The sequence below is a fragment of the Aythya ferina genome (genome assembly GCF_964211825.1).
Source record: "Aythya ferina genome assembly, chromosome: 1".
Lineage (NCBI taxonomy): Eukaryota > Metazoa > Chordata > Aves > Anseriformes > Anatidae > Aythya > Aythya ferina.
Genome location: NC_140296.1, coordinates 195,903,003 through 195,915,072, shown reverse-complemented (window position 1 = coordinate 195,915,072; position 12,070 = coordinate 195,903,003). Strand labels below are relative to the sequence as shown.

General features: G+C 38.4%; 1 long non-coding RNA gene across 1 annotated transcript; it reads left to right on the top strand.

The window, feature by feature from the left end:
- Positions 1–4,854: 4,854 nt before the first annotated feature.
- On the top strand, positions 4,855–8,007 carry LOC311430305. The gene is made up of 2 exons (XR_014688685.1): positions 4,855–4,995; positions 6,273–8,007. It is a non-coding gene; the product is annotated as an uncharacterized lncRNA (long non-coding RNA).
- Positions 8,008–12,070: the final 4,063 nt, after the last annotated feature.

The following is a 12,070-nucleotide window of genomic DNA, read 5'->3' as shown; positions in this document are numbered from 1 at the left end:
GGGACATAGGCACTGGCTTCCATAAATACATGGATCAGCGCAGACTGTGATGTAAAGTAAATAGGATTCTGCAGTCATCTAAAGAGAAATGCATCTTTGAAAGACCTTGTCTGCCTTTTATTGACTAATTTGCTCTAACGGTTGTAGATATTAATGAAGCCAGAACTCAAATATCTACTGCCCTTTTGTTTTCTGAATTTATTGCTATGCTAAAAGTACTACTAATTCTAGGGATTTTGACTATATCAAAGGCTAAAAAATCCAGGAAGCTAAAATATCCTGGCAGACAACATCATGAAATAAATGAGCTAGGCAGTGCAATAATATTATGTTAGTATCACATAACTTGTACTGGAAAGGCTTCCTCCAAAGTCTGGATTGCACCTGTTATCTAAGTGGTTCTTCCCACTTATAGAGAAACTCCTGTCACTGGTATTACAGATTTGTGCATATTGTGGGCATAGAAGCCATCTCAGACTGTTCTCACACTCTAACTTAGGAAGCACAGGAAGGTGTAATGCAGAATAAGGCTTTGAGAGCCAAAATCAGGAAAGGCTGACCACGAGCTAGCTTGGACACATCTTGTCCATTACATCACCAGCTTCAGAACCTTGCACCTACAGTAACTGAGAATAAATACCACAGACCATCTCAAGTCTGTGTTAATAAACAGTCAAAGGCCTCAAAACAGACAGGTTGTGAATAATCTTTCTTTAGTCATGACAATTTTCATTGTCAAGCCAAGTCCAAGAATTACCCAGGGAAAGTTGCAAACACTCTACATTCTTCACCAGGATGGTTCTAACAATTCCATTCCAGGATAATTGCCAGGCATTCTTGAATACACTAATAGAGCTGCTGCCTATAAATTAAACACTTAACTGAGCATAGGGGTCAAATACTGAATAGGAAGACCTATTTCTGTCGCACCTCAAGTACTGTGTTTAGTTTTGGGCCCCTCACTACAAGAAGGACATCGAGGTGCTTGAGCGGGTCCAGAGAAGGGCGACAAAGCTGGTGAGCAGCCTGGAGAACAAGACCTACGAGGAGCGGCTGAGGGAGCTGGGCTTGTTCAGCCTGGAGAAGAGGAGGCTCAGGGGCGACCTTATCGCTCTTTACAGATACCTTAAAGGAGGCTGTAGTGAGGTGGGGTTTGGCCTGTTCTCCCACGTGCCTGGTGACAGGACGAGGGGGAATGGGCTAAAGTTGCGCCAGGGGAGTTTTAGCTTAGATGTTAGGAAGAACTTCTTTACCGAAAGGGTTGTTAGACATTGGAACAGGCTGCCCAGGGAAGTGGTGGAGTCACCATCCCTGGAAGTCTTTAAAAGACGTTTAGATGTAGAGCTTAGGGAAATGGTTTAGTGGGGACTGTTAGCGTTAGGTCAGAGGTTGGACTCGATGACCTTGAGGTCTCTTCCAACCTAGAAAATTCTGTGATTCTGTGATTCTGTGTGATTCTGTGAAAGGCTAGTGGCATTGCTAATCTACATATGTAGTGAGTAGTTTAATTACAAAGTGTAAATCTGAACAGAATATGGGGCTGAATATGTATGAGGAGTCTGATCACAAATGTTGGAATCCAGCTCTGCAGTGTCTGCAGGTCAGAAGGACTTAAAAACTGGGTGGGCACAAATGAAATCTAAGACCCAAGCAGAGCAACACACCAAAGCATGAGGTGTGACTGCTCGACTGCTCAGATAGCAGGACTGCTTCTCTCCTCTCCTCCCCCAACACACAAACACACACATACACACTTCCATGAAGCTAGAATCACAAAGGGCAGCACAAGGCATCCAGCCAACACTTCAACCCAGAGATGACTTTCCATCAGGGTGACTTGACAGCAACAGAGGGCATGCAGTTAAATAAGTAGCCTGAAAAAGTTGTGTGAAATACCAGTAATACAGCTTGCCAGCTGCACAACACTAACTTTAAAATAAGGTATGGGTGTTACAATGACTTCTGGAAGAAGAGAGCCTGCAGATTCTGTTCTGCAGTTCAGTTACAGACAGACTCAGTCAAACTTGAGACGAGATAAATGCTGGGAATAGAGACTATTGCACAAAACATTTGGAGATGCCAAGAGAACAAGTCCCCTGAAGAGTAGGAAGCAATTCTACTTAAAGTTACAACTTTCAGAATAAAAGTGGAAGGATATTTAATTTTGGAAACGAACATGTGGTTTTGAATAACAAGACCATCACTCTTGAAAGCATAAATTAATGTGCTGCCTGGAAGTAAATAGGTGTTCCCCATCTTAAAAAGTTAGTTTATAATTACCAAATTATTTTTATACTTCCTTTTCAGCATTTGAAGTTGGACACCATTGAGGATGGAGACCCACTCCCAGATGTGATCTGTTATGGAACAACACTTAGACATTATTGACATTCATAAAATGTCTGGCTAGTCTTGTAGGCTCTTCATTTCCTTTTCACCTAAGTTCTGATCTCATTTCTTGTTAGACACTGAGGATTCAGAGGTTCACAGTATGTGAGTAAAGTTCTTAACATATGTGCTTAGGATCTTCTTTCCCAAATGTCCAAGGAGGTTGAGCTGTGCTCCTGTCATTCAGGAGAGTAGTAAAAATATTTTGTTTTTGTTTTTCCTTCCCTCTCTAAGTACAGAACATTTCAGGGGTGGAGGCCCAGCTCAGGAAGAAATGCTCGTCTCTTAAATTCCTCTTTAAGGGGAGTGGGAGCTGAGAAAAATGAGGTAATTTCCATTTTCCCTTTAATTCTTCCCAGGACAATACACATTTTTCTAGGGGAAATGTCACCTCAAGCTGCATTAATTATAATGCTACTTTATAAGCAGCATAGAAGAATACATAAAACATAATTCTTACAATCCCCAGAGTGAAAAATCCTAGTACTTCCTCTACATGCTACATGTGTCAACATGAGGTACATCATGATGCTATTGCACATTATTTCAGAATACCATTGAAACTGAAATTACTTTATACATCTTAGTTGAAGATGTTTGAAAGTTGAACTGATCTGACCACAGAAGTAAATGAGAATGTATAGGGCTCAATCAGAAGCTAAAAAGGTTGCAAGCCACAAAGATAATGAGAAACAGCTTTTCTGCCCTGGAGAAGTAATTTTTCTTACAGAAGTTATACCAAGCAGGAGACAGGCTTTCACAGAATAATTTGAATACCATAGACTGACTTTCCCAGGAAATCACTCTCTCTTTCTCGCCTTACCATATTTTGTTGCCATGTTCTGTTCTTTTAATTCATCGGGTCTAACACAGAGTTACAGTGAAATGTACCTTTAAAAATGGTTCCCTTATGCCACCATCCTCTCTAAAAACCCACCAACATAAGAACCTCATTTATGTAATAATGTGATCTAGAGTCAGAATGAGAGAACTAGTAAGACACTGAAGTCAACTTCCATGAGAATACAGTATAAGAGTCCATACAGATTAAACCATCTCTCTTCAGATGTGATGCATTACCTCAGCAGCAGAACAACCTCTTCTACAGTCTTTCCCATAGGGATTATGACAATATGACAACAGCTCTTACACAAAAGAAAAGAAGTGGACACACTTCAAGCAGCAAGGTTTGATTCAGTTAGCAGCCTGTAACTGCTTTTTATTTGTTTGTTTCTTTGTTTATTTTCCAGTCTTCAAAGTTTTTCCAAGCTCTGAAACTATCTACTTATACCATCTTCAGTATTCAGAAGCTAAACATTGTCAATAACTACTCAGGTATGTTACAGTACAGATCTGCTCATGTTCTATGTGGAGTCCCATGCTTGCCAAAGGGACTGCAGTCATGCATGAACAACAACAACAATGCCACCAACAATAACAACAAAAAAGGAGGACTACCATGATGTCAAGAAAAAAAAAATATTTCTTTTTTATCTTTTCAATATTTTCCCCTGCATACCAGTTTGACTCCAAAAGGAAAGGTTAAAATATTTGTTACTCAAGGAGTCAAATTAGAATCGTTTTTGCTCATACTCTTTCTTCATTTTTGACAGTGCAAGGCACTGTGGGACTTGGCAGATCTTAATATATGGCTCTTCTGGGAATTAGAAATGTTCAGAGTGAGATGTTGGCAAATATTTTCCCATTGTTTTAAGATTTTTTAATGTACTATGTTGACTGTTCATCCTGTACTAGAAATGAAATCCTTTTTGCAGAGATTGCAGGCATCATCCACTTTTTTTTGCTAAGATTCCCTAACATTTTTCTGAAAATATGAGATGCACCCCTTGAAGAAGCCAGCTGGAGAGTGTCAGACACTCCAGTGGGAAATACATATGAATCAGTTCAAAAACCTAAAATAACATACTCATTACAGTGCGTTGCTTTCTGACTGTCCCTTTCAATTTTCTCAGGTGAAAGTCAGGAGAAAATTTAAATGCACCATAACAGAGAGATCATCTGCTAATATTTGTAGAAGGGTCAGACGCTGAGATATTTGTTGTCTTCATGTAAGAAATCAGGGAAAAACACTTTAGACAGTGCAGTTCATAGCTCTTTCAAATACATTAGAGAAATCCATTCCATAAGTGTGGTCTGGAATCAAAGTATTTGTTCAGGAGAAACTGAAGAGTTTGGGGTTCTTTAATGATTTTGCACTAGATGTTTCTTTTTTACTACTAAGGCAAAATTATGCAGCAATTTAAAAATTTTTGGAATGACTTGAACATAATAGCTTAGCCACATGTTTGCTGTCACAAAATTGACATAGGTTCAGTAAGAACACAGCCTATGTTCAGCTAAAGTATTTGTAAACACATCAAAATTATGTGAGCCTTATCTGGACTGATACTCAGCCAGCTAGCCCCCACCCAGCTCCCAATAATCTCTACACACACAATGTCACATATTCCATTGCATCAGTATGTGTGGCAAATATAGAACTGAAGATAATGAGTGTACTGAAGTTCAGTTTTCAATTTAGAAAAACTGAACTAACTTCAATACACTTCACGTATCTCACAGTGAGCCTGAGATCTTCAGAAAAAGGTAGAATTATTGAATATGTCAATATATTAAAAACAAATAAAAAATAAAAAAATCTGACAGCATTAAAAATGTAAGTTTTTTCTTTTTCTTTTTCTTTTTCTTTCTCTTTTTCTTTTTCTTTTTCTTTTTCTTTTTCTTTTTCTTTTTCTTTTTCTTTTTCTTTTTCTTTTTCTTTTTCTTTTTCTTTTTCTTTTTCTTTTTCTTTTTCTTTTTCTTTTTCTTTTTTAATATTCTTTCTTTCTCTCTTCTACTTCCTTTTCATTTTCCTCTGTAATCAATAAAAATGAATGACTATATAATTACTTTTTCTTTTTTATATAACAAAATGGCTTTGGAAGTGATAGAGCATCATTTCTTTAATCCTGTTATAGAACTAAGGGACGAATTTTTCTTTTTTTTTTTTTTTTTCCTTCTATTTGATAATGCTTCCTAGAGAAAGACAATAATAAATTAGAAAATAAAATAAAATAAAATAAAAAATAAATGTTAAACATCATTCACTTATTTATATCTTACATATATATATATATATATTGACGGAAAAAAAGCAGGATTTTCAACTGGGAACTTAACCTATTAATATATTCTTTGCATTTAAATGTTTTTCATAGAAACAATATTTTATTCATCATAAAAAACTTACATTTTTTTCTTTGTTTTTGTTTGTTTGTTTTTGTTTTTGTTTTTTTTTTGTTTGTTTGTGTTTGTTTGTTTTCCAGTTAGAAAGTTTCAGTTATAAGGGAACCCACAGAGCTGTCAATCATATCTTTTCCTAAGTATCTGCCGTAAACATGGATATTAAATCTGCATTGTTGACTTTTAAAATTCTTGACTTTTAAAAATGTGGAGGTAGTATAAAAAATAAACCAACACAAAGAAGCTTCGAGAAATAGATATATAATGGTCTCAAGTGAGATTAAGTAGATCCATGATTTCTTACCAGTTATCAGGATATTAATTAACCTTGTTTTACTACAGCTGTTCTGAATAGCATGGAAACTACAGATGATAGCTCATCATGTAAACGTCCAAGACAATATCTAGAACACTGTGTTCAGTTAAGTCCTGTTAACATATGTGACTCTACTAAAACAGTTGTGTTAGAGATATTTTAATTTCTGAAAAATATGCTTGAAAAGACTCAAGCAACTTGTAAACTTTTTCCAGTAGGGAATAGTTCTGTTGTCCAAACACTGAATTTCAAGTGTGCCTACATACTGCTCTGGGTTAACTTATCATTAACTGAACAGTGTTTATAAGTGATTGGTATGTTACAGGGCAAGGCTGCCTTTTGGACAGATGAGCTACAAGAATTACAGCACCAGTGTGAACCTCATGAAGTTCAAGGTAAAATGACAATTCCTGCACCTGGAGCAGAATAACCTGATGCAGCAATCCAAGCTGAAAGTGGCTTTGCAAAAACGACCTGGATGCTGGACAGCAAATTGAGTATGGGTGTGTAATAGTAACAGTGTGCCCAAAGAAGCATTTCTGGATTCCCCAGTCGGAAACTGAGGAAGTCCAAGCTCTGACTACACTTGAGTCAACTCAATTAAACACATCATGTATGTGCACTGGCAGGATCAAAGGCAACAGTGCTTTAGGGAAAATCAGAAAACCTGATGCCAGAGACTCTGAAAGGTCTGCTTCTATCGTGGAGACAGAATGATGAATAGCAAAAGTAATTCTGTCTCCTAATGCTATTTCCATAAACACAGGATTATGAAGGTGCCACCAGTTAAATTATACATTTTCTTATTCTATATCAGATATTTCAGTGCCATATAGCTGGTTTTGAAATTGATATATTTTCTACCTTTCTTGAGATGTATGATGATTCCTAAGAGGACATAGGTACTTATTTGGATGTTTTATGTGGTCTTCATATCACACTTGAACTTCAACAGCTTTGCTTTTATGACTAAGTCACAATATCTTGGAAGGGTATTGGAGTGGCAATGGAGGATAGTTTGACAAGACTTTCATAGCCAATCTACTACCCAAAGGTTCTCCCCCATTACCTGTTATTGCTAGGCTGGATTGAAAGTTTTGAAGTTAACCCTACTACCTGCTTCCAGATCCATCTTACATTCCTGTTCTTTCAAGTCTAAGAGATGAAAAGATACCCTGAGATGTCTGGTCACAGTCAAGTAATACGGGCATGTGTACACTGCACAATAAAGATGACAATCCAAACTGTAAACATCACATAGTGAAACGCAGTCTTATGTGGAGAAAGTAACTCAGATCCATAAACACTTAAGCCACGTGACTGTGGCCAAGTGCCAAAGGTAATAAACTTTGATTCTTAACAGATTTCAAAACAGTTTTCAAAACATCTAGCTTTGTGTCATGTTAATGAAGCTTGCCATGGGTCTAAACTAATAGCAGTGCTGACTTTGAGCATATAAGGAGACTCTGTACTTCCTCTCTAATATCTGTCATTCAGCAGGGTTTCTCATGAAGTACAGCACAAGAGTAGTTATGAAAGTCCAGATGGACTTGACAGCATTTTGTGTATAAGGGAAACTTTCTTCCCCATTGTCCTAGTTTCAGTTAGGACAGAGTTAATTTTCCTCCTAGTAGCTGGTAGGGTGCTATGTTTTGGCTTAGGATGAGAAAGAGTGCTGATGTTTTAATTGTTGCAGAGCAGTGCTTACACCAAGCCAAGGACATTTCAGTTTTTTGCTCTGTCCTGCCAGCAGGCAGGCTGGAGGTGCAGCAAGAGCTGGGAGGGGACAGACCCAGAACAGCTGACCCAAACTAGCCAAAGGGGTATTCCATACCATCTGACGTCATACTAAACAATATATAGGGGTGGCTAGCCGGGGTGGGAGGGCTGGACTGCTCGGGGTTAGGCTGGGCATTGGTCAGTGGGTGGTGAGCAATTGCATTGTGCATCCCTTGTTTCATACACATTGTTATTAGTAGTACTATTATTGTAATTATCATTATTATTACTATTGTTATTATTATTTTTCTGTTTTAATAAACTGTCTCTATCTCAACTCACAGGCTTCATTTTCCAGTTTATCTCCCCCATCCCAGAGAGGAAGAAGGGAAGATGAGTGAACAGTTGTGTGGTATTTAGCTGCCGGCCGGGTTAAACCACAACATGGTTTATCACAACATGGAAATGGTCAAATGTGCAATAGAGTAATAGAACAACTGAAAGAGCTGAAAGTCTTCCTATGATTGTAACAGGCATTGTATTGAAGATTTTTCAGGCTTCCTTTATTTAAGAGTATACTGGAGGAAGTGTATTAAAAGTTTCTATATCTAGAGAATTCTATTCTTAGTAAAACTTCCTCCTTTTCCACCAATGTCACTCCTCCAAATGTTATCAGGTGAAAGGGAAAACATTAGTTGTAGTGAAATGTCTGTAGTGAAACAGACTTAAAATCACAGAATCATAGAATGGTTTGGGTTGGAACGGACCTTAAAGATCACCTAATTCCACCCCCTGCCATGGGCAGGGGAACCTCCCACCAGACCAGGTTGCTCAAAGCCCCAAGACTTCCAGGATGGGGCTTCTCTGGGCAACCTGTTCCAGTGAATCAACACCCTCAGAGAAAAGAATTTCTTCCTTATATGTAATCTAAATCCCCCCTCTTTTTTGTCCTATCACTACATTCCCTGAAAAAGAGTCCCTCCCCAGCTTTTCTGTAGGCCCTTCTTAGGTACTATAAGGTCCCTGTGGAGCCTTGTCTTCTTCAGGCTGAACAACCCCAACTCCCTCAGTCTGTCTTCATAGGAGAGGTGCTCCAGCCCTCTGATCATCTTCATGGCCCTCCTCTGTATTCTTCTAATATATCCATGTCCTTTTAATGCTGGGGGGGGGGGGGGGGGGGGGGGGGGGGGGGAGCCCAGAGCTGAACACAATACTCCAGGTGGGGTCTCACAAGAGCAGAGCAGAAGAAGAAAATCACCTGCCTTGCCCTTCTGGCCATGTTGCTTTTGATGCAGCCCAGGATATGGTTAGCTTTCTGGGCTGCAAATGCACATTGCTGGCTCATGCTGAGCTTTTCATCAACCAACACCCTCAGGTCCTTCCCATCAGGGCTGCCATCAAACCATTTTCTGCTCAGCCCGTGTTTGTGCTTGGGATTGCCCCGACCCAGATGCAGGACTTTGCACTTGGCCTTGTTGAACTTCATGATGTTTGCACAGGCCCCCATCTCAAGCCTCTCTCTGGATGGCATCCCTTCCCTGCAGTGTGTTGACCACACCACACAGCTTGGTGTCATCAGCAAAATTGCTGAGGATGCACTTGGTCCCATTGCCCATGTCACCAACAAAGATGTTAAGAAGTATTAGTCCCAATACTGACCCCTGAGGAGCACCACTAGTTACTGATCACCTGGACATTGAGACGTTGACTTTTTGAGTGTGACCATGTAGTCAATTCCTTACCCATCAAGTGGTCCATCCATCAGAACCATGTCTCTCCAATTTAGAGACAACGATATCATGGAGGACAGTGTCAAATACTTTACACAAGTCCAGGTAGATAACATCAGTTGTTCTTTCCCTACCCATAAGTGCTGCAGTCCCATTGTAGAAGGCCTCCAGATTGGTCAGGCACAATCTGCCCTTAGTGAAGCTATGCTGGCTGTCACCTATTGCCCCCCCCCCATTGCCCCCCCCCCCTTTTTTTTTTAATGTGCTTTAACATAGTTTTCAGGAGGGTCTGCTCTAAGATCTTGCTAGGTGCAGAGGTGAGACTGACTGGCTTGTAGTTCCCTGGTCTTCCTTTTTTCCCGTCTTGAAAATGGAGTTCTGTTTCCCCTCTTCCAGTCAGTGGGAGCTTCACCTGACTGTCACAACTTTTCAAATATGATAGGCAGTGGCTTAGCAACAACATCCGCTAGGTTCCTCAGGACGGCAGATGTATCTCATCAGGTCCCACGGACTTGTGTACCTCTAGGTCCCTTAACTGGTCAGTTTCTGAATGAAAAGACATAGAAATAAAATAAAGAAAAAAAAAAAAAAAAAAAAGGAAAGAAAAAGAAATTGCAAATTTCCTAAGCTATTCATTTTTCTTTGACTGGAAGGAAGATAGGAAGATTATAGGTTGGTTGTTTTTTTCATTGTTTTGTTGTTTATTTGTTTATTTTAAGAAACTGAAAATAACTTATAAAACAAATAAACAAACAAAAAAATAACACCTAAGTTCATTGAAAGAGTCTTTAAAGACTACAATCTATATAAATGCCAAACAAAAATCCCAAACTGGTACACCTATAACATAAGTTACAAAATCAAAATTTGGAATTGCAATCCAGAATTCCAAATCCATGAACTGATCATCTGAAAGATCCATTCAGAAAGTGTCTCAGAATTTCTCATAGTAGCTACAAAATGCTTGCAATGTATGCTTTATATATCAGCACCACCTAGAGTGCATCACTAGAAATAACCCCAGTAACATAATATTCTTAACAAAGTATGATTGTATTTCAGAGGAAGGCTTTCCAGACTTACTCTTTTTCAGTGAGTTTAATTTCAACCATACCTGGTTTACACAATAGAAGAAAGACAGGGAGGCAATATTTTTGTTATTGCAACTAGAAGAGGTGAAGAAAAGTTATTGCAAAATATTTTAGATTCAACTGAACTCTGTAAGTCAGTGTCTATTGCTTCTGTCTTGATCATGAGTAGAAAATTCCTCAATCAGAATATAGGTTGTGATAACAATGATGATAATGATGATATCCAAAGCAGATCAGAATCCTCTTCATTCTCCTAAATCTGTTTTAATTTCCCTGAGAAATAGGCACAGAGTGTTGTGTTTTTCAGTAAACTATTTAGTCAAGACTTAGAAGGCAGAACCAAGCAAAACAGATGGGTAAGATGTTAATTTCATGCTATTGCATGTTTATGAAGAAATTGTTATTGCATGTTTTGTGAAGCAATTGTTAATGCATGTTTATGAAGTAGCTGTTTTTATCTTTATTTCTATTGACATTCTCTTTGCAGCATGTTTGCATCACCTAATTATATAAAGTTAACTCCTGTATGTAGGCATGACGAAAACAAGAGATGGTAGGAAAAATGATATAAAACTTTCTCCATTGTTTACTTACATTCATTTTTTTCCACTGCAGATGAATAGGAGCTAGTTTGCCATTGTATTATTCCAGTTTGATATTGTAAAAATTTAATGCAAAATGAGTAGAGATATAACAGTATATGCCTTGAATAACTCAGTAGGGTATTGGGCTCTTAATCTGGAGGTGATGTTCTCCTTCACACTTTGTGGCTGTAGCAGTTAATTTGTTAATTCTGGCAATGTTCAGGAATGCTCAAACATAATTAATTTTCAAATCCACTGAAAATCCATAAGAGCATGGTACTTGCCTATGGTTCTGGTAAACAGATACTTGGTGTAGATAGAACACTTCTGGGGCTGTTTATTTTAATTTTTTTAAACAAACGTTATTAGTATGGCTGCATAAAGATTTTATTATGGTCTATATTAACGAGTAAAAAAAAAAAAAAAGTAGGAATATAAGCTTAACAAAATAGAGCATTTTCTTCCTTTGAAGATGTATATGCAAAAAAAAATCAGCTGTTGGTAAGTACTGGTTATTCATTTCTGGCAAAGTAATGCAAGGAGACTGAAAATAGGGCTTCTTGCTCCACTGACTGAGAAGCATAAGACAAACAAGCACATCTTCAGATCTTAACTGCAATATGTGGTCTTTTTACAAGATGACACTCTTGTAAATGGGACTGGGACAGCAAAAGGCCTGTCTTTTCTCAGAAGACAGCACTCTCCTGCTCATATGGAGCACAAGTCATTAAGAATGCTGCTCATCTTTATTCCTCTCCCTGCCACCCTTGTGACCCAGTGCTACTTGCCTTCTTGTTAAATCTGGGGTCCTGCTGTGGGAAAGTTTCTATTCTATAGGAAGGATGAGTGAAAAACTTTGCTTCAGGTCCTCTTCCACATTTTTCTTCTGGCTGGAAAATACATCTGACACCACCAAACTGAGAGCTTATACCTCTCTTAAACAGTATTTCTGGGCTAAACCTTCTAAAGCTTACACACTGTAAAGTCAAAGCATTACTG